The sequence below is a fragment of the Anolis carolinensis genome, chromosome 3, assembly GCF_035594765.1.
Source record: "Anolis carolinensis isolate JA03-04 chromosome 3, rAnoCar3.1.pri, whole genome shotgun sequence".
In the NCBI taxonomy this organism is placed as follows: Eukaryota; Metazoa; Chordata; class Lepidosauria; order Squamata; family Dactyloidae; genus Anolis; species Anolis carolinensis.
Window position 1 is genome coordinate 213,280,418 of NC_085843.1, and position 21,856 is coordinate 213,302,273.

The following is a 21,856-nucleotide window of genomic DNA, read 5'->3' on the forward strand; positions in this document are numbered from 1 at the left end:
TCATTGATGATATGTAATTACCTGCCATCCACTAAGACTATAGCCACTAACAAATAAAAATCTTTGCTCGATTGGGTGTAATGGATTCAACCCCTCTGAAAGCTTTACAATGCTTTAAAGAACAATTTATCTTTAAAAAGCAAATCTTTTGGAATTAGAAAAGCACTGATACATTTAACTAATAAAACATGGCGATTGCAGAAAACAAAATGTCATCCAAGCAATTCTCCAAGTCAATCTTTGATCAATTCTGTATGTCTAGGAGTTTGGTATTAGTCAGCATTGAATAAAATACATAATATATCAGTAAACAAGTAGTAGTCATGTTTTGTCATTAATAAATGCTGTGATAAAGACAGGAATGTAATTAGAATAATGTATGAGAACAACTTAAAATTAACTTTACAAAAATAAAATTTAGCCTCTGAAAAAATGAACAGGGGACACAGTAAACAGAGGACAGCATTTGGGTGTTTACAAGTTTGCAACAAAGATTACGAAGTTACAGTTCTATGCTACTACAAAAAGGACATGTAAGATAACACTATACATAAAATATTTTCATAAAATCACATTTAACTTGGTGATGTTCAATGTGAATAAATTGGTCAGAAATGATGTGGCTTGAGACTTTGCAAATCAACAATTTCCTAAATACTACGAAGAGAGTGCAAGTTTAGGTCACAATGAATCGATATTCTGCTGGAAATATTCTGCCTATTATATCAAAGTTACTTCAGATCTAAGAATAAAATCTGGTGATGAATACATATCATTCATTTGTTTTGCTTTGACTACTGTGTTCCCAAATATACCACGAACCTGAAAATCTCATGGTTTCATTAATATTGTGATGTCTTGGCCTAGCTTTTTTCTCATCTGCTTCATTTCCTTGTTCTCCCTTTGGTGTGGATTTTTCTGCTTGTGCTTAGTTTTAGGGGTGGAGCTTGAAACCCCCCTAGAGGCCTGGCTCAGTTGGTTTAGCCTTTTTGCCTCAGAGTTTGCCTGAAAGGCTTTTCTCTCCTTTTTATTCTGTGTCAGAGTTTCAGAGGAGTAGGCCAGAAATTGTCTGGGTTCCTTGGTCTTGGCAATCCAGACAGGCATCCTTAGCACGTATTTTACCAACATAGCTTAGAGTACCTTACCATATAGTTATCATAGCCCAGAATTTACCACAGCAAAGTCCAGTATTTTACCACCAAAATAGTATTTTACCAATATAGCTTAGTGCACCCCACCATAGTTCTGTACTTTATCATCTTAGTTCTGTATTATATCTATAGCCAAGTATTTACCAACAATATAGTTCAATATTCTACCTTCAATAGCCAAGTATTTTACCAAGTGACTTACCACCATTATAGTCAAGTATTTTATCTCATATTATATGAATATAGTCAAGCATTTATTACCAGTGTAACTAAGTTCAGCCAACAAACTTTGTCTTTGTAATATATTATTTTGATTCACCTTTCAAGACCCCTGACTGAAGTTAACTTTGCCTTTGTTTCCAGTAAACTTATTTGGTTAACTTTATCCTGCCTCAAGTGTCTTTATTTTAAAGAACTGACGTATATCACAGGGTATACCAATAGCCACCAGGTATAGCCAGACACTACAGTTTTCCTTTTAACCCCGGCGTGCCATCACAAATATGCTTCTCAGTTTTCTTCCACCTCAACAGACACAAAGAAAAAGAAGGAGCACAAAATGTTGTGCATTTATACAGGTCATGCCCCATATTTATCAGTCAATTTGTCAATAAAATGCTGCGCAGCAAGAAAAAAGAAAAAGGAAGTAAGAATAACCAAGATTACCTTCAGTTCATTCCCATGTTTTTAATGTTGCTGCAGTTGTCCATACGTCCAGGTGATTTTGTGAAAGTGTGCAAAACCCTTTGATCCATTTTTGTTAAAGGGATCTGGATGCTGTTTACTCCTCTGAAGCCAGAGTTCCTGTAATGATAAGACACATGGGATTCAAAGAGACATTGATGATTGAGGAGAGTAAGAAAATGATAAAGGACAAATTGGAACAAATTGGAAGAATATCTTAAGAAATGAATCTAAACTCATTTGAAAACGATATAAATATACATTAGAAACTTGAATACAGTGTTAAAATGATTAGAAGGTCAAAAAAAATGGAAGACTACTTCCCTTGTTGTTAATGTTCCCTGAAATTTGTTACTTTCCTTGATGTAACCCCCGATTCCCCTTCCCTCACCATCCCTTTCCTTTTTCTCTCTTAGTTTTTTTTTTTGCTTTTCCTTTTCTAGCTTTCCTCCCCCATTTTTCCCGCCCTTGGTTCTTATTTTCTTTCCCTATATTGTGATCCTATGTCTCTCACTTCTATCCCCGTTTTTAAAGTGTGCACTGTATTTTAAAAACTATAAATAAAAATTAAAAAAAAAAGAAAGAAAGAAAATAATAAAGAGAGTCCCAAAATTCTTGCAGCTTTGGGGAATTTTCAAGGGAGTAAATGCAAGAGCCATTGGCACTACATTGCAAATTATAAGGTGAAAATTGCAAGTTATAAACTGAAAGTCCATGAAGGTGGTTTAAGTGGGTTGATGGTATGTTATGTTGCACACAGCTTGAGTCTAGCTCTGGAAAGGATAATCAAAAATATTTCCTGACTTTGAGTATTAATTGTTAAAACATGTTAGTACTCAAAGTCAGGAAATATTTTCCTTTTCGGCTTTATGTTTTGAAATCCCAGTCAATCATGCAGACATCTACATCAAGTACTAATGGTGTCTTGATCTCAATTTGGAACAGAGGGGGTATGGTAGGATCCAAAAGGCTTATACCCATCCAAAAGAACTCTGTAATTTCCTGTGCTTTAGCTAATGAACCAAACGGAGAAAGAAAGAAAAATCTCCTTGAGGTTCTGTCACTTATTATTATGTTACGAGATTTTCTTTGCCTCGCCTCTTTCCAATACTACAAATGTATTATATATATATATATATATATATATATATATATATATATATATATATATCTCCAGTGGGACCTAAGAGTAAGAGCTTATGTCTCCATGTAGAAAATAAGTCATGAGGAATTTTCTCTATCATTCTTTAGGAGTACATGCATTGACAATATGCATGAGATTCTGAGGAGACCATCAGGATAAGGATAATATAATAAAATCTGGAAAGAGTTGAAAAGTATGTTTCTCAAGACAAGAAACCCTGAGTGAAGGAATCATAGACTGGTGAGAATCATCTCAGTTCATTGATTGTTTTGGCAAAATTCACTCACAGTGGTTTTGCTTGAAAAAAGCATCTTCAGTGTGAGAAACAGCATTCCTGTGCAAGTAATTTTATCTTCTGGAAAGAAAATATTACGTGCACAGAATGTGTTGTTTTCTTCACAAAATTGTCACATGCCATTTTGTGCAGAAAATGTAGCAGTCAGAAAACTGTTAAAATTGCCTTTAGCTTCTTATGAGTAGAAAAAAATACATTTCTGGATGGAAAACTCTATTGCCTATTGTCAATCCTTCTTCCCTCTTGCTTCCTTTGAAACTAGAATGGGAAGAAGAAACTTCAACAGCATTTAAGAACTGATACAGAGAGTACACCAAGTTCTTGTGAAATGAATTTATTTAAAAAGTATATTACTTTTGCTTCTAAAATTTTCGCTCTTAAAAATAACCTTCTCAAAGTGTTGCACCATAAAACAATATTAGTGAAGTTAAAAACAAAACCACTGCTGGATAAAATTGAAACACATCAGAAGACTGGATGAACAAAAACAAAAAAAACTGTCTGATTGAAGAACATCAAAGAAGCTCAATCCTTCTTTGGAAGAGATTACACAATTAGGATGCTGCTCCTAGAAAAACCCTGTTAGGTGTCCTCACATAGCACCCATCTTTGTAGTAAAATGCAAGTTCTCAGAAGATGATTGCAATTGAAGAGAGGTTCATATAGGGGATGATCATCCTTCAACTTCCTGGTTTCAAGCTATCATTTTCAGAGATAAGAACCAACAGCTTGAATTGGGCCTACAAACTGACTGACTAACATGCCATGTCAGGCAGAACACCCACAAGAAATGAAAAACAATCAGCTAGGTAACAACAACAACAACAACAACAACAACAACTTTATTTTTGTACCCTGCCTCCATCTCCCTGAAGGGACTCGGGCGGCTTACATGGGGACAAGCCCGCGTTCAACATAGTTAAAATATAACACAACTAAATTCATAAAAACAATTTCAGTAGTATAAAAACAACCACACTTAATACATTATAAAGCAAACATCTAACAACCATCAATAGTCTGAGTAGTGCACAATTCTGAGCTCGGGTGGGTGGGCTGGTGCAAGCATAAGTGAACAAAAATAGCAGACATATTTCAAATGAAACTTATGGAGCCCCCGGTGGCACAGTCAGTTAAACCGCTGAGCTGCTAAACTTGCTGACTGAAAGCTCAGCAGTTTGAATACAGGGAGCGGGGTGAGCTCCTAGTCTTAGCCCCAGCTTCTGCCAACCTAGTAGTTCAAAAATATGCACATGTGAGTAGATCAATAGGTACCTCAGTCACCTCCAGGTTGGATTACTGCAATGCACTCTACGTGGGGCTGCCTTTGAAAATGGTTCGGAAACTTCAGATGGTTCAGAGATCAGCAGCCAGATTAATAACAGGAGCTAGTTACAGAGAACGGTCAACTCCTTTGTTTAAACAGCTCCACTGGCTACCAATAAGTTTCCGGGCCCAATTCAAGGTGCAGGTTATTACCTATAAAGCCTTAAACGGTTCAGGACCTGCCTATCTCCATGATCGCCTCCTCTCCTATGAACCAACGTGAACCCTAAGATCATCTGGGGAGGCGCTCCTCTCTCTCCCGCCTTTGTCTCAAATGCAGCTGGTGGGGACGAGGGAGAGGGCCTTCTTGTCAGTGGCCCCCCGGCTCTGGAACTCTCTCCCTAAGGAGATCAGGTTAGCTCCTTCCCTGGTTGTTCCCTTCCATGGTTGTTCCAGAGCGCGTTTGAATGAACAGGCCCAATAGATATGTCATCAGAATACTTCTTTATGTTTTAAAAGCGTATGGCACTTTATCACTGTTACTCATTTCCATGATACAGCACTTTATGAAACCTGTCCCCGCTGGTTTGCTTTTAATTACTCTGATTTTATCTGCTTGGATTTTAATGTATTGTCCATTATTTTATTTTGTGTATCGTTGAAATGTTTTAAGTTTTTTGTCAAATATGTTGTGTCGTTTCGGGCTTGTCCCTGTTGTGAGCCGCCCCAAGTCCCTTCGGGGAGATGGGGCGGGATATAAAAATAAAGTTTATTATTATTACCACTCCAGTGGGAAGGTAATAACGCTCCATGTAATCATGCTGGCCACGTGACCTTGGAAGTGCCTACGGATAATACTGGCTTAGAAATGGAGATGAGCACCAACTCCCAGAGTCGAACACGACTAGACTTAATGTCATGGGAAAACCTTTACCTTTACCTTAAAACATATGAGGCAATATGTCTTCTTGTCAGTACCATTTGAGATTGCAGACTGGTGCTCCCAAAAGAATATCAATTACAGTATTTGTAATTTATATTCTTATTATAACATTATGCCAGTTTTGACTTCAAGGAAAGTACCATTTTTACAGGAAAGAAAGCTTCTGGAAGTGAGTCAAATCAATTAACAGAAAGGTTTGGAGAAAGAAAAACTATATTTTAAGTTTGTGAAAATGGCAAGGTAGAACCTTCAAAGCTAGACATTATCATGCATAACAAATTTTGTTCAGGGCTAGGAAGGGGGTTAATACAATGAGTTAGTTCATCAGCCACAAGGTTAATGAATCAGCCAGCTAGTGGGAATCAACCCATTATACTTGCTGAGGGATTTTAAAACTGGAAACGTATCAAAATTACTTTTTGTTTCAAGCCTGTAAAAGGAGTAGAGTAACTGCATATTCAAAGACCTCAGCCATGGCATGAGAGCTAAATAAGCCAGACAAAGACCAAGATTTGGGAGAGGGGAGGAACTATTTGTCCAGTTAGAGGTTACGTTTCTTTTGTGTTTCCTCTTTGGCAAGGTAATACTGTGTTAATTGCATATGATTTTGACTGAGATAAGAAGCTGAGGAGTGCCTACAATCCATATGATAATTGCAACAGACTTCCAAGTTTGTGATTGCAATATTTTCTTATACTAATAAAACATAAGATAGTTTCAAAGATTAAAGCCTTCCTTCTCCAGAAAAGGAAGGGAGATAAACAGATGCATTACAAAGCAAGGGCTTCTTCTCTACCTTTTGGAGAAAGTTAAGGAAGAAAGGGAGCAGTGTAGGCAGTGAGCACCAAGGAATAACTCGCTAACCACAGTCTATTCCATAAAGAACCTGAGGAGCAGCTTTGAAAACATGGGTATCTTTTTCATCTTTCATTCCCCCAGTTTGAATAATCATCCATTTTACAAAAAACAAAAAAACAATTAATTCCAGGTAAATCATACTCTCTGGAGTATTTTGTATGCTTTAAATTCTGTACATTTCCACACCAGGGAAGAGTTTTCAAATGCACATTCATGCTATGTTCATCCAGTGGCTGCTGTCTCACTTTATATTTTGCAGATACAATTGCCCCCTTGCATCCATGGATTCAATCTACTGCTTGCAAATATTTCTTTACACTTATTCACAAAAACAGGGCCTCCAGTGGCACAATGGGTGCCAGCAGGTCAGCAGTTCGAATCTGGGGAGATTGGGTGAGCTCCCTTTGTCAGCTCTAGCTCCCCAAGCGGAGACATGAGAGAAGCCTCTCACAAGGATGGCAAAGCAGCAAATATCTGGGCATCCCCTGAACAATGTCCTTGAAGACGGCCAATTCTCTCACACTAGAAGTGACTTACAGTTTCTCAAGTTGCTCCCAACATGAAAAAAGAAATCACGAAAACAATTTTTTTTTGCAATTACAGTAGTCTCTTGCTTATCTGACATAAACTGGCAAGCAGAATGTCGGATAAGTGAAATTGCCAGATAACAGGGTGGGTGCTCACTCACCCACCCTCCCTCCATCGCTCACTCACCAGGCTGGGTCCTGGCAGCGGTGACGGCAGCACCAGGATCCAGCCTGGTGAGTGAGTGAACGAGCAAGGGAGGGAGGGCCTTTGCGGCCCTCCTTCAGTCGCCTGCCCTCCATCCCTCACTCACTCACCAGGCGAGGTCCGGGCAGCACCAGGACCCAGCCAGGTGAGTGAGTAAATGAGCGATTGAGCGAGGCAGTCAGGCAGTCAGGGAGGGAGGGCCTTTGCGGCCCTCCTTCACTCACCCACCCTCCATCCCTCGCTACTTCACCAGGCCGGGTCCCAGCAGCACTGGGACCTGGCCCAGTGAGTGAGCAAGCAAGGGAGGGCCTTTGCCACCCTCCGTCACTCGCTTGCCCTCTATCCCTCGCTCACTCACCAGGCCGGGTCCCGGCAGCACCGGGACCCTGCCTGGTGAGTGAGTGAGTGAGCGAGTGAGGGAGGGCCTTTGTGGCCCTCCTTCCCTGGCCCGCCCTCCGTCCTTTGCTCCTTCACCTGGTCGAGTCCTGGCAGCACTAGGACCCGGTCTGGTGAGCGAGCGAGCGAGCAAGGCAGGCAGGGAGGGAAAGAAGGAGGGAGGGCCTTTGTGGCCCTCCTTCACTTACCCACCCTCCGTCCTTCACCAGGCTGGGTCCCAGCAGTACCGGGACCTCAGCCTGATGAGTGAGTGAGCGAGCGAGGAAGGGGGGACGGCCCCGGGTGTCATGGCATCGGATTAGCGGAAGTCGGGAAAAGCGAGGCTCTAATGTATTCACAAAAGCAGTTTTTCGCCATTTTATATAAGGGACATTAGTTTACTATGCTATTGTATATGATGGGATTTGAATATCTGTTGATTTCTGTATCCATGGAAGGTTTCTGGAACCAAACCCCAACAGATATGGAAAGAACTTGAATATCTCTGCAATACAGTATGTGACAAAGGTTGATTTAGATATGGCAAGAAAATGTTCTACTTTATTCTGTCAACAGGGTGAGTATTCCTAGTACTGATAAATTATTTTTAGCCACTTTGGATAAATGATAAGTCACATAGATGTTCCTGCCTACCATAGTGTTTGCTCTTCTTCTTTGGAGCTTGGAGCACAAAAGCAGGAAAGACTTTTGAAAAGACTCTCTAGTGTCAAGCTGAGTAAGTGAGAAAATTTCCTATTGACATTTGGAGACACACATCCCCTCGAATTTTCCCTCATTTTGCAGAGCTCCATAGCACTATGTATTGTTGAAATCTTCATGAGAACCAAAATCTAAATAATCTGGAAAGAAGACAGCAGACTCAACACTCAAGAAATATCCATCTTTTTTTACCATCACAATATATGTCACCAAGGATATTGTGCCTAGCTGGACAACTGAGTTTTGATTTTCAGCAAGGAACACACTTACTCATGCCTTGAAGTTAGTATCAATGAGCTATGCCCACTTAATTGGGCAGAGCTACAGCATACATGGCAAGGTTTTTTCCACATTTTAAAAGTATGATTGATGGGACAGTTCACTCAGCTTGAGCAATATTTGCTAATTAATAAATGGGTGGATCTATTTATTATTCGGTATCATCTCAGACAGTTTATTTTGATTCTAGTTCTCCTATCTTCCAAGTCCAAACATCATGTAATCCATCGGCAAATAAGTCGCCATTATATATATATTCTAGTTTCATTAATGTTTTAGTTAGGTCTTACAGAACATTGTTGAACACAAGGAATGCTACTTTGGGGGCTTGTATCGCTCTAGCAATTATTTATGTCGACATTGTTTAATCAATGCTAATGACTGCCTTATATCTAAACGTATTTATACTTAAACATAAAGACATTATCCCCACCAACTGGATGCAATTAGTCTCCAGAGGCCATTAGTGGGGTTATTATTTAACAATGTTAACAATGGAGATTATCATGATTTAGGATAAGATGTTGGTAATAATGTGCAATTAGGAGATAACATTTTCACTTAAAACATAACACCCTGAGGTTATCATTTGCAAGAGCAAAAGGATGTGGTATCAACTTCATCAGGAAATACCTATGCAAATTTAGTGCTCTGTATAAAGGAAGTATATATATAAAATATTGCTTTATCTCTTAAACTGAATTTTTCTATTTTGATCCAAGAATACCTCCTTTTTTCAAATGCCTAATTCACTATATGTAGTAGCAAAGTTTATTAACCCTTTCAGATGGCTTTTCCAATAAGAATTCATGTAAATGATGTTGACAGCTAACAACAGCACTAAAATAATTAATATGTGTGAAATACAGCCTTCCAGATCCTTTTGCTTCAGCCAGCCAGTTCAAGGTTGGGAACAGATTGTGGATGAAAACTTCCCATTAGCAATGTGCTTGAGCTATTCTCATAGCTATAAAGATGGAGACTTTTTATCATGTCAGAAGTGACTAGAGAACATACTGCAACTCGTTTCTGTTGTGAGAGAATTGGCCATCTTCAGAGATGTTGCCCAGGACTAAATTGCCTGGTATAGATGAGTCCACAGACGGGAACAAACTGATTCGTCTATCCTTCTTGTTATTTCTTGTCCTTTTAAAAAAAATGTTTGCACATTAAAGTTTTGGAACCATTTCTTAGCAACCTTAGCCAGGAAGAAATTGTTGTATATACTGCAATTGTGCCTGTATAGTTGCTCAGATTTTGTGGTTTATTAATAACACTTTAGGAGCCCCCGGTGGTGCAATGGATTAAATCGCTGAGCTGCTGAACTTGTTGACTGAAAGGCTGGCAGTTCAAATCTGGGGAGTGGGATGAGCTTCCGCTGTTAGGCCCAGCTTCTGCTAACCTAGCAGTTCGAAAACATGCAAATGTGAGTAGATCTATAGGTACCGCTCCAGTGGGAAGATAACGGTGCTCCATGCAGTCATGCCGGCCACATTACTTTGGAGGCAGCTATGGATAATGTCAGCTCTTCAGCTTAGAAATGGAGATGAGGACCAAGCCCCAGAGTTGAACATGACTAGACTTAACGTCAGGGGAAAACCTTTACCTTTACCTAATAATACTTTGCTCTTGATAGTCTTTCTTTTACATCCTCCACCTTCACTTTCAAATCACAAACAGAACAATAGTAAAGGTAAATGATCCCCATCTATGAACTGAAGTGGTTTTGCATGTGTGTTTCAGGGAAGGAGGGGGTTTTACTAACTGCAAGAGAGTAGCTGAGACTCCCTATAATTTTCAGGGCTCTATCTCCCCCTATTCCCCAGAACATGATTAGATTATAAAAGAAGTAGAATCAAATAAGTGATAATGGAGGCCAGGAAAGTAGCAAGGATGGAAATAATTGTGTTAAACTTCTTTCTCCTTTCTTCAATTATTCCCTATTTCCCTATAGTGTGCTTTGCCTGAGGAAACTCATACATTTATGGTGAAACTACCCACCACATATGCCTGTTCAAAATAATTTACTCTGTTTTTATTCTTGCGTAATCTGTTCAAGCCAGAAGAAATCTCCCATGCTCTTTCAGCCTCATCAGATGGGGTAATTTTAGTATCCTAGGATGCTTTCACCCCATCTGGTGGATAGAACCTGACACTGGACATCACACAACATTGTGTGACACTTGGTGTAAGCCATGTCCCCTACTGCGCTGAAAGCATTGCCGGATGCTTCTACCCCAACATGGGAGACTTCCCGTGTTTTGCTGGCTCTGAAATAGCCCCTAAAAAGAAAGTTAAACTTACCGGAACGCCATTAGGTTCGTCCTTGCACCAGGAGGACACATAGAAATGATGCACCAGGAGATGGGGGCAAGGAGGGATTTTACTCCTCCCCCCTCGGTCTCCTGAAGTGATGATGGCCAGGTGAGTTTAACTTTCTCTTTAGAGTAATTTTGGGGTTTGAAGGGAGGTCTCTTAGAGACCAAAAAAACTGAGATGACTGTTTGGATTGGGTCTGGGGATCATGTGATGTGGTCCCTTGTCCCAATCCACACAAGGTTCACACCTGGCAAGACCGAGATCTTACCATAAGATCTGGATCTTACCAGGTGTTTAATTAATTCAGAATAAAGCAGGAAAACCTTGCTTTGTTCTGAATTAATTTGATTTTACCAGATACGCCATTTGGATGTCTCTGATAAAACCGAGACAGGTCTTGCTTTTAAGGCCTGTCTGGATGAGCTCTTATCCAGAACTAACAAAAGAGAAACTCTTATCACTTCATAAAGAAAATGAATTAAAAATTGAAGGCCCCCTTAATTTTTTAAAAAGCGTTTCGCATGCAGAAAAACCTGCATGTGAAAACCTTCCTTTTCCACTTTCATATGGAAAACAGGTAGCACAAAGATAAGTTTAACATTGATATTAACTAATAATAACTATGCTGGACAAGAATCCAGAGGGAAGGAAAGCAAGGCTTACATGTCAAATTAAATACTACTGTTAGTTGTAACAGCTGCAAGATGCAGTCAGTTCTATTTATAATTATATGAGCCTGACAAAATACTCTGGTATCTGAAACCATATCTCTAAGGAAATAACATGATGAGTGTCAAGAACAAGAATTCTACATAATGATAACAGAAGCCTCGAGCTATATATTCCCCCGTGTACCAGATCACCTGTCAATATCATATTGGAATTCTATCAAAAGCTATGCAATTCTATTAGCGCTTCCATTGATGGTGGTCTCTGTGGATGATGCATTTGTTTTTCCACTTCTCTTCAGAAGATTGACTTTGCACTGAGATTCCACTGAGAAAAAATTATTGTTATGATTTATTTATTGCAGAAGCATAAATATGGAAAGAACTGTCAATTGAATATGAAATATAGCAGCCAAGTCACACGACATTATTCTCCAAGCAGTCCCTCACCTTAATAACTATGTGCTATAAGTCAGAAAATATAAATTAAATGTTTCTATTAGACAAGGAACAAGTAATTACAATTGGACTTAGCAGCAGGAAATGAAACACTAAATATTTCTAAATGAAATTCTGTCTTCAAAAGGTGAGTAGATTTATATGCTTCATCAACAGAAAGCACAAAATGTCTTTTAGAATTAGAATGAGTACTGATAGAACTTTTGAGGTATGTTCTTTAGAAAAGAAACAAAAGTATAAGTAGACACCTTTTCCCCATGATAATTCTTTCAGGAGTGAATCTCCCTTCTAAGGGGTAGATTTCTCTCACTTTCTGTTGTCTCACCTCCATTCTTAACTATGTGTGGTTTGTAAGTCGGATCTTTGTAACTCGGCGACTGCCTGTAGTAAATTCTCCTTGTTGAAACAATTATAAAAAGTCACTTGTAGACAAAAAATTAGGATTATGTCCTGGTTTACTAATCATTTTAAGTGGTCAACTATTATTCAAGAGTAACACTTGATCCAGAATTTGTGGCAATTAAAGAAAAATGTTGTTACCTGAGGCTAAGGGCAAAATTGTGCTTCCCGTTCTCTGCACATTGGCCAGACTGATTGACTGACAGTCCATAATTACTTCAAAATGTATTGATAAGAATCCTCCAATGAACTTAACATGGGGCTAGTTTAACAGAATGTAAGTCAGACAGCTGAGTGTTTTAACACTTTGCAGTTGATTTGTGCTCCACAACATTTGCCACCAAAGAAAGTAGCTTCACTTTTCTCCAAAACAGAGAGCCCTGCCAGTATTGCAGTTTTCTATCTTGCTGGAACTCCTACATTTGTGGGCATTTAAAAATGTAATTTTTTAACCACATCGCAGATCAGGAGGCCTCCTCCTCCACACACTCTAAAGTCCATTGGAGGGAATTCTGTATTTAAAAACATGAATCCTGCTGGAGGCCTGTTCCAGAAGCATTTCCTCCTGACATTTCGCCTGCATCCTCAGCTCTGAGAGGGAATGCCAGGATGGAATGCTTCTGTAGCATGGCCATACAGCCCTGAAAACTCACAGCAACCCAATCATTCTTTTTCTCTCTTCTCTTTCTTCCCCCCTTTGCCTGCTTTCATCTCTTTTTTTCTCCTTCTCCCTCCTGCCTTTTTTCTTTCTCCTTACCCTGAACTTCCAAGGCAATCTTCAGCCTTCTTCAGAAGCAGGGAAAGCAGGGGGCGTGGTCTCCCGGGAGGGGCGTGCCCTCTGTGCCCTTAGGCACCACCCCCTCCACAGCCCGCGAGTGGCCCAATCAAGATGGCAGTTTTCATGGGCTGTATGGCCAGGTTCCAGAAGCATTCCCTCCTGGTGTTTCGCCTGCATTTATGGCAGGCAGGCTCAGTGGTTGCGAGGTCTGTTGGAAACAAGGCAAGTAGGGTTTATATATCTGTAGAATGTTCAGGGTGGGAAAAAGAACTCTTGTCTGAGGCAGGAGTGAATGTTGCAATTGGCCACCTTGATTAGCATTAAATAGCCTTGCAGCTTCAAAGCTTGGCTGCTTTTTGCCTGGGATAATCATTTGTTGGGAGGTGTTAGCTGGCCCTGATTGAGGATCCCCTCCCTCTTCTCCCCCCTCTCCCTTTCTGTCCTTCCTTCTTCCTCTTTCCTTCCCATCCTTCATTCTTTCCTTCCTCCCTTCCTTCCTTCATCCCTTCTTTCTTTCCTTCCTCCTTCTTTCATCCCTCTCTCCCTCCCTCCCTCCTTCCTTCCTCATTTCCTTTCTACTGCACCAACATTCATTGGTCATTTTCCCAGTCTCTGTGGTGGGTTTATGGCTATGTTCCAGAAGCATTCTCTCCTCACATTTCACCTGCATCTGTTAGGCATCCTCAGAGGTTGTGAGGTCTCTTGGAAACTAGGCAAGTGGGGTTTATATATATGTGGAATGTTCAGGGTGGGAAAAAGAACTCTTGTCTGAGGCACCTTGATTAGCATTAAATAGCCTTGCAGCTTCAAAGCCTGGCTGCTTTCTGCCTGGGGTAATCCTTTGTTGGGAGGTGTTAGCTGGCCCTGATTGTTTCCTGTCTGGAATTTCTGTTTTCTGAGAGAAAACTGCCCTAATTTTAGAGTTTTTAAAATACTGACGTTTCGCCCACATCTACTAAGTTTGTCCCTACTTCAATTAAGTCACTCCAGCCTTGCCATCAGAGTTGTCAGAAGTGGAGAAGGTCTGCTCATCATTCTCATGCTCAGTAGAGGGCAAGGACCATAGTTATCATGCTAAGCATATTCTCCAAAATGCCAAGGCCTAGTTACTGTAGCCCTATTCAAGCTTCTATCTGAGCAAGGCTAAAACTACCATATTTCATCAATCTCAGCCACACCTTTTTTTACTCAAATGACTATGCCAAAATTGAGGTGCACATTACATTTGTAATACGTTAAAGACAAGTGGGTTGCTGTGAGCTTTCTGGGCTGTAAGGCCATGTTGTAGCAGCATTCTCTCCTGATGTTTCACCTGCATCTATACCAGGCATCCATAGAGTTTGGAAACTAGTCAAGTGGGGTTTATATATCTGCGGAAAGTCCAGGGTGGGAGAAAGAAAGAACTCTTATCTGTTGAAGGCAGGTATAAATGTTTCAAATGCCCACATTGATTAGCATTGAATAGCCTTTCAGCGTCAAAGCTTGGCTGCTTCCTGCCTGGGGAATCCTTTGTTGGGATGATTTATTATTATTAGTTTATTGTATGACACAGCAAACAAGATAGACATGCTGGATTTCATATCACAAAATCACAAGTTGAACACTTCCCAAGTGTCTAGGACTGTGTGATGTATTTTCGGATGATGCGTGCAGATCCCAGTAAGGTGGCCTTTTTGCAGTTGGCACATCGTAATTTTGTCAATGTCTATTGTTTCCAAATGCCGGCTGAGATCTTTTGGCACGGCACCCAGTGTGCCCATCACCACCGGGACCACCTGCACTGGTTTCTGCCAGAGTCTTTGAAGTTCAATCTTGAGGTCCTGATAGCGGCTGAGTTTTTCCTGTTGTTTTTCATCAATGCGACTGTCACCTGGGATGGCGACATCAATTGTGCTGTCCTACTTGGCTTTCCCTCCCTTGCTTATTTCCTGGTTGCTGTTCTTGGGAGGAATGTTCCATTGGCTCCTGTTTTGGGGGTGGAGCTTGGGACTCCCCTTTAGGTTTGGATGAGATGGTTCAGCCTGGGAGCTAATCTCTAGAGGCTTTTTCCCCTCCTATTGCCATTCCAGAGAAAAACCTTAGAGATAGGTCTTAGAATTGGTCTGGGTTCTTTGACCTGGCAAATTCAAACAGGCAACATAAATCACGTACTTACCTTACAGTTTACCTCATAGCCTTGTACTTACCTTACAGTTTACCTCATAGCCTTGTACTTACCTTACAGTTTACCTCATAGCCTTGTACTTACCTTATAGTCACATCATAGCTTTAGGTATTTACCTCATAGCCTCATACTTACCATTACAGATAGAGCTCATCATAGCCACGTACTTATCTTACAGTTTACCTCATAGCCTTGTACTTACCTGTAGCTTAGATAGTATACCTCATAGTAAAGTACTTACCTTATGTACTTACCTTATAGCTTATCACCTTATAGTTTACCTCAGAGTTATTATAGATAGTTCACTATAGCTGGTATTTACCACTAAAGTCATTACAGATAGTGCTTATCATAGCCTTGTACATACCCTATAGTCCTTACCTTATAGTTTCCTCATAGCTTGTGTGTTTATCCTTTATAGTCTCTATAGCTTTCGTTCTCAATCAATATAGTTTTATTTCTGTATAATTTCAGTGATTTTACCTCATATTATTTCTAATGCATTAAAAGGACTGTTTCCTGTTTTCAATAAACATATTTTTGGTTATCTTTAATCAGCTTCTAGAGTATTTACTTTGGGGTTTGAGGTATAATTATAAGGTAAACCGAAGCCGCTTGGGTAGCCAGACCTAGAGATAGCCATTTTCCCCCAGCGTGCCTTCACATCAATGATCCAAACCTTTTTCTTTTCCACAACTGTGATGTCTGGTGTGTTGTGTCCCAGAACTTTGTCAGTCTGGATTCGGAAGTCTCACAGTATCTTTGCGTGTACATTTTCCACAACCTTTGCAGGTTTGTGATCCCACCAGTTCTTTCCTGCAGGGAGGTGGTACTTGAGGCATAAGTTCCAATGAATCATTTGGGCCACATAGTTGTGACTCTGTTTGTAGTCTGTGCAATTTTCTTACAGCAGCTGAGGATATGATCAATGGTTTCGTCGGTTTCCTTGCACAGTCTGCATTTTGGGTCATCAGCTGATTTTTCGATCTTGGCCTTAATTGCCTTTGTTCTGATGGCTTGCTCCTGGGCTGCAAGGATCAGGCCTTCTGTCTCCTTCTTCAGGTTTCCATTCATGAGCCATAGCCAGGTCTTCTCCTTATCAGCTTTTCCTTCAATTTTGTCAAGGAACTTTCTATGCAATGTTTTGTTGTGCCAGCTGTCAGCTCTAGTTATTATTATTATTATCTATTATTATTATTATTATTATTATTATCATCATCATCATCATCATCATTATCAGGCCTTGCTCCAGGGAAAGTTCTTCTGCCGTGGCTCCCTACCTATCTATCTACCTTGCTACATATCCTCTACATTGTGTTTATGTGTATGTGTATATAAGATATATATATATATATATATATATATATATATATATATACACACACACACACACACACACACACACACACACATATGCATATGTACACACACACATATACAAACACATATGCAGGGACCATATGTGCTGTGTGTGTGTGTGTGTGTTCTATTCACCTCTACCTTCTACCTTTTATTTTTCAGTGACTGGTTTGGGGGGGGGGGGGGGCACCAAAAATACTGCTTGCTTACACTTGAAAATTTCCTAGGGCTGGCCCTGAATCTACAGTACAGTAAACATGTAATTTCCTAAAGGATCTTAAGAAACTTAGATAATTTATTACCCTTTTTTTAAAAAAAAAGATTGTGTTTGTGAAGTAATTTTGAACAAATCATATCCATATCTGATAAAACCCCACATCCTTCTTTTCTCACCTTCATGTCCTATCTACATACAGTTCTACTGTTATTTTTAAGATACAAGACTGCTCTATTCTGTTCTCAAAGGCATGCATATTGTTTAACTAAAGGATGTATTTATTATGTTTTGCACACATTTGAAATGTATTTATTTTTCTATGCACACTCTTTAAATGTATGTAGTTCCTGGAACATGTCTCTATTCATCATGTACTAACTATGACATCAATTAGGTCATTCTGTAAACAGTAAAGAAATGGCAAATCAAATAAAGTTTCTCAAAGCCAATAATAAAAACCAACTAGTCACACGACCATACTTCAAATCCAAACTGACATTCTTTTCAAGAGCTTCACTCTTCAGGGCAGTGAGGATCATTTCTTTCCTTTGAGATTTGAAAAGTCCATGTCAAGGATTCCTTTTCTATTACATATCTTCTAACTGCCCAGTTTGGCATGGACAACCTGTTTTTCAGCTGCTTTTAAATGTTTCTCTCTGCTTCTCCTAGGACCTCATTACATTATCTTGGGGATTTGTCATGTATCATGGTGAATTCATGGGATCCAAGCGGTGGATGTGGAGAACCCATCACTCCACACCCTGCATCATGCAACTTACCTGGGATCCCATCCACCACCCAGCTTCCCTCCATTGTTCTGAATGCAGCACCAGAAGCTTCCCATGTTGCATGACATATGCTGCTTGCTCTTCCCTTTTCCAATGGAACCCGGCTGGAAGTGCACATGCATCATGTAATGGGCTCCACCTCAAAAGGGTAAACAAGCAGCATACAACGGGCAAAGTAGCTCATCTGATGAAATGATTACTGTCAGATAGAAATCCCTCAACATTGAATGTGAAAATACAGTTTTGATGGACATGTGATAACACCTGGGGAATGACTGAGAAAGTCATGATGAAATAGTTAAGGGGCATGTAGTAATGTCTGAGTCATAATCATGTAAGGTTTATGACAAGGGTTTGCATCAGTCATTTGTCACTTACTGATGACAAGTCAGCAGGTGGTTATAAAAGATAAATGAAATGCTCAATCTTTCTCTTCTTGTGTGAATCTTCTTGTGAATATCTCTCTGTGGTGACTCTGAGGTTTGTTTGTAAGTACAAATCTGCTTGTGGATCTGTATAGCTGTAAATAGTATAATAATGGTGAAGATTAAAGCCTCCTGATATTTTTGGATGAAAAATTGAATCTGTAAGTTGAATAAACAGTGCGTGGAGAAGGTCAAATGCTGCAGTTGTACTCTGCTGACAAGCTGATTAACTGACTAAAATGTTTTTGCTGTGAATGGACTCTGCTAGGTTTTGTTTGCCTATGTGGCCCTTGCTTGTTCAGGGTCACTTCTCAAACCTATCCCATGACAGTTACCCCCCCCCCCCCCCCAGTCATTAGTCACCAGCTTACTTCTGGAATAACTTTTACCAACTTGGCCACTTTCTGATGTTGCTTAGCTACATGTATTTCAGTTTTCATCTATGTTATTAACCATGTCTGCCCTTTTATACAAGCAAATAACTTCCATTACTATACACATTTACAAGACTCCTTTTAAGTTACAAGAAGACTTTCATAATTGCACAGTATTCAGCACAAAACACACAATTTTTTTAATGTCACTGACAACTCTTTGCCTGGCCCTAGTTTACTCTATTTTCAGGTAAACAAGACCCGGACTATTTCCAAACTGTTTCTGATGTTTCATCTTGCTTATTAAATGCCATCTTTGTGCAGCAGCATTTTAAAAGTTTGTGGAGGAAGGTGCCAAATATTTCCAGAAAGCTTTAACCAGTGTTATTATATGTACTTCCCTTCTGCCATTATTTTTGTAATTTGGGGGTATGTGCAACAACCTTTTCTATTTGTAAAGCCTACTAGGAAAATTGGTATGGCACTTCGTGGCTTGTTGCATGTTATTTCCAACTACTTTTGTGATATAATGAGAATGATTCTGCATATAATGGTTCCAGTAATATGGCTGTCTGCTAAACAAAAATCCAATAAAAATGTAAAAACAAAATTGTAAGCCCATAAAAATGTAATGAGGTATTAAGATGCCAAATGTTCATGTTTGTGATCTACTCCCTTTCAACTGACAGCAGCAAAAGTGAAGCGAGAGGAAGAAACCACACAATTTTATATCTTCTATTTTGCGGTGCTCATTTCACCATTTTTTTAATGGAACTGGTTAAAAACGAAACAACCTAATTTATAAAACAACATTTTTATAAATGATTATAGCTTAATTATAAAATATTACATTTTTCTTTTTCTTCTCTTAGGCATTTTAAAACTATAATTGCATAAATTAGTTTGTTCAAGAAGGTAAAAACACTGAACAGTTGTCTATGGCAAGCAAAATGGTAGGGAAATAATGTTTTTTAATCCAGAAGAAAATGTATTTGATGTTTAAATTGAGATGAATTGGCAATAGAAGCTTTTGTCTTGTTGTTAGATAAGACAGAAAACAGAGTTCAAATGAAGCTCAGTAAATGGAAGCAACAGCAGTTACGTACAATGGAGCAATGGGAAAAATATGCAATATTATATTTTAATGTATAAAATATTTTATTGAAAATCTTCTGAAAGTATATTAAAAAGAGGTTTCTTTGGAAAACCAATGAACCTTTGTGGGGGACCACAACAGTAATAATTATTTTATAGTGGAACAGTTTTAAATGAGATTACTATCTGGGTTACTTAATTTGTTTGGCAGGATGGATGTTGATAAACTAAATTGGCTGTATATAAAGCAAGATATGAAGGTATTACAGGACTATCCTTTATTTAGTAAGTTTGCTTTAGATTTTTGGAGCTATTATTTTATATTGTATTGTGCCCTTTGTGTGGATGGTTGCAGTGCATTCAGAAAAGTGACTTAAAAACATGATAAAAATGTACTTTGCATCCTCTAGCACTAAACCATCACTTACACTTTGGTGTTGGGTATAGAAATTTTGTGTAGCTTACACTTGTTATGATTTCTATTAGACAGTTATTGAAAAAATACTTTAGGCTATGTCTTAGATGAGGAGGACAGAATGGAATGAAGACAAGAAGGAATAGCTCAAGTTGCTATTAATCAAATGAGAATACTGAAGCACCATCAACATTTTGAAAATTCTACAGAGGATGAGACTGCTGATTTGATCCATCAATCAGCTGTGATTCACACAGACAAGAAAATATTGCTCTTTCACCTCCTATGCTGACAAGAAGAGCTAGAAAGGTGGTGACACAATAAAACAATTTTCTGAATATTTGCCTGGGGTTTATAATGCACTTCACAGGAGTGGGTGTAGTATTTGGTCCAGATTTTGTGAAACCTGTTTTGCCCTAGATCTGGACTATACTGACATCTGCTGCTGTACATTATGTGTGAACTCAGACATTCCTGTGACTTATTAAATGATCTGTATACCTTAAATGCATGCTTCAGTGTGCATTTGTAAGTGTATTTTGTGGCTGCTGCAGTTTCGAGTTGCCTCAAAGCTATGTCATAATGTCAGTATAGATGGAACCATATTCAAAGAGAATAAAGATTAAAAGAATCAAGAAGCAAAAAATTACTAATGAATCCCAATGGTTTTCACCTGCCAAGATAATAGTATGCACTTCATGAATAAATTTCCCCTCCCATTTCCCCCACCCCAAATTGGGCATAAAGGTTGAATATTCTCCCACAGAGTTGGGGGACTGAGGAGAAAGAGAGTAAAGAACACTTCCACTACAAAAAAAGATTACACTTCCACAATTTGGTACTTAACCCTGAGGTTGAAATCATTTTCAAACATTCTTCTGAAGTCAAGCTTTACTATTTGTGTGTATCTGTATTACCTACATGCTATCACACCAGAACAAAAATGCTCATAAAAATTGAGTACAGAAAATATATAGCATAATCTTAAACTTCTGAAGATTTCTTTAGTTTTTTTAAATATTCTATCTGCTAGAGTTAAAGTGGTATGCATTTTAAAAATGGATTCCTCAGCAAAGTAACTAAATACCATATTTCATACTTTCTGATAAACTGTTATTATATTATAATGCATGGGCAGTTTTACAGCAGATAATCAAAAGGAATTCTGAATTTTATGAAAATACTAAACAAGCCATAGCAAGGAACATTTCAAAGTGGTTTTCTTATATTTCTGAATATATGGCTTACTGGTGTTAATTGTTTAATTTGTTTTTACAATGGGATGTAGTTTCAATAACTTTAGCCTAAAGACCTTATCAAATGGATGAGGGGCAGTGGGGTGATTTGCCAACTTCCAAGGCTCGCAGCGTGGGGAAGCATCACTGTGTGGCTTCCCCCCTGCGCTGGCCCCATTGTTTTAAATGGAACCCGGGAAGCCTTCCATGTTTTAGGCACAGTGTCATAGGATGCTTGAACCCCAGTTTAGCTATGGAGCCCCACTGGAAGTAAGCTGGTGGCATCTGATGGGCAGTATAGGGCTCCGTAGCTTAACTGGGCTGAAGACTCATCTGATAAAGTGGTATGTTATTGTTCTATATAGACCCACACCAAATAAAATGCTTAAAATGAGCCATATCCTTTATACATGTTCTGGATTTGTTGTTGTTACACCAGGGATTGATACTTCCAATTGTTTTTGACCTTCCAGAAGTTGTACATCGCAAACTCCATAATCATAAAAATGTGTTACTTTGACTAGGAGTTTTCTGAGTTGAAATCTAAAACATCTGCAAGACTAAGATTCTCCACTCTTACATTAGAAATTTCAATATATGAAGCATTTCCCCTACACCACCACCCCGTCTACTTCATGATCTGTCATCATCTTCCGGCATCCTGTGGACCTGAATCAGAGTAATTGCCATGTGGCCGACAGGGAGCCTTTTGCT

General features: G+C 39.2%; 1 protein-coding gene and 1 long non-coding RNA gene across 10 annotated transcripts in view; one reads left to right on the forward strand and one right to left on the reverse strand.

Moving 5' to 3' along the window:
• pcdh15 (protocadherin related 15) overlaps positions 1 to 21,856 on the reverse strand; it is a 1,032,943-nt gene that overhangs the window by 685,443 nt on the left and 325,644 nt on the right. For 8 of the 9 annotated variants that reach the window (XR_010005016.1, XM_062977492.1, XM_062977488.1 and 5 more), the window contains one exon: positions 1,818 to 1,955. The gene's annotated coding sequence lies outside the window, so the exon portion shown is untranslated. Of the gene's footprint in view, positions 1 to 1,817; positions 1,956 to 13,049; positions 13,279 to 21,856 lie in introns of all 9 variants that reach the window. The other variant, XM_062977487.1, reaches the window with a different exon arrangement.
• Positions 17,417 to 20,245, forward strand: LOC134298039 (uncharacterized). The gene is made up of 2 exons (XR_010005017.1): positions 17,417 to 18,086; positions 19,979 to 20,245. It is a non-coding gene; the product is annotated as an uncharacterized LOC134298039 (long non-coding RNA).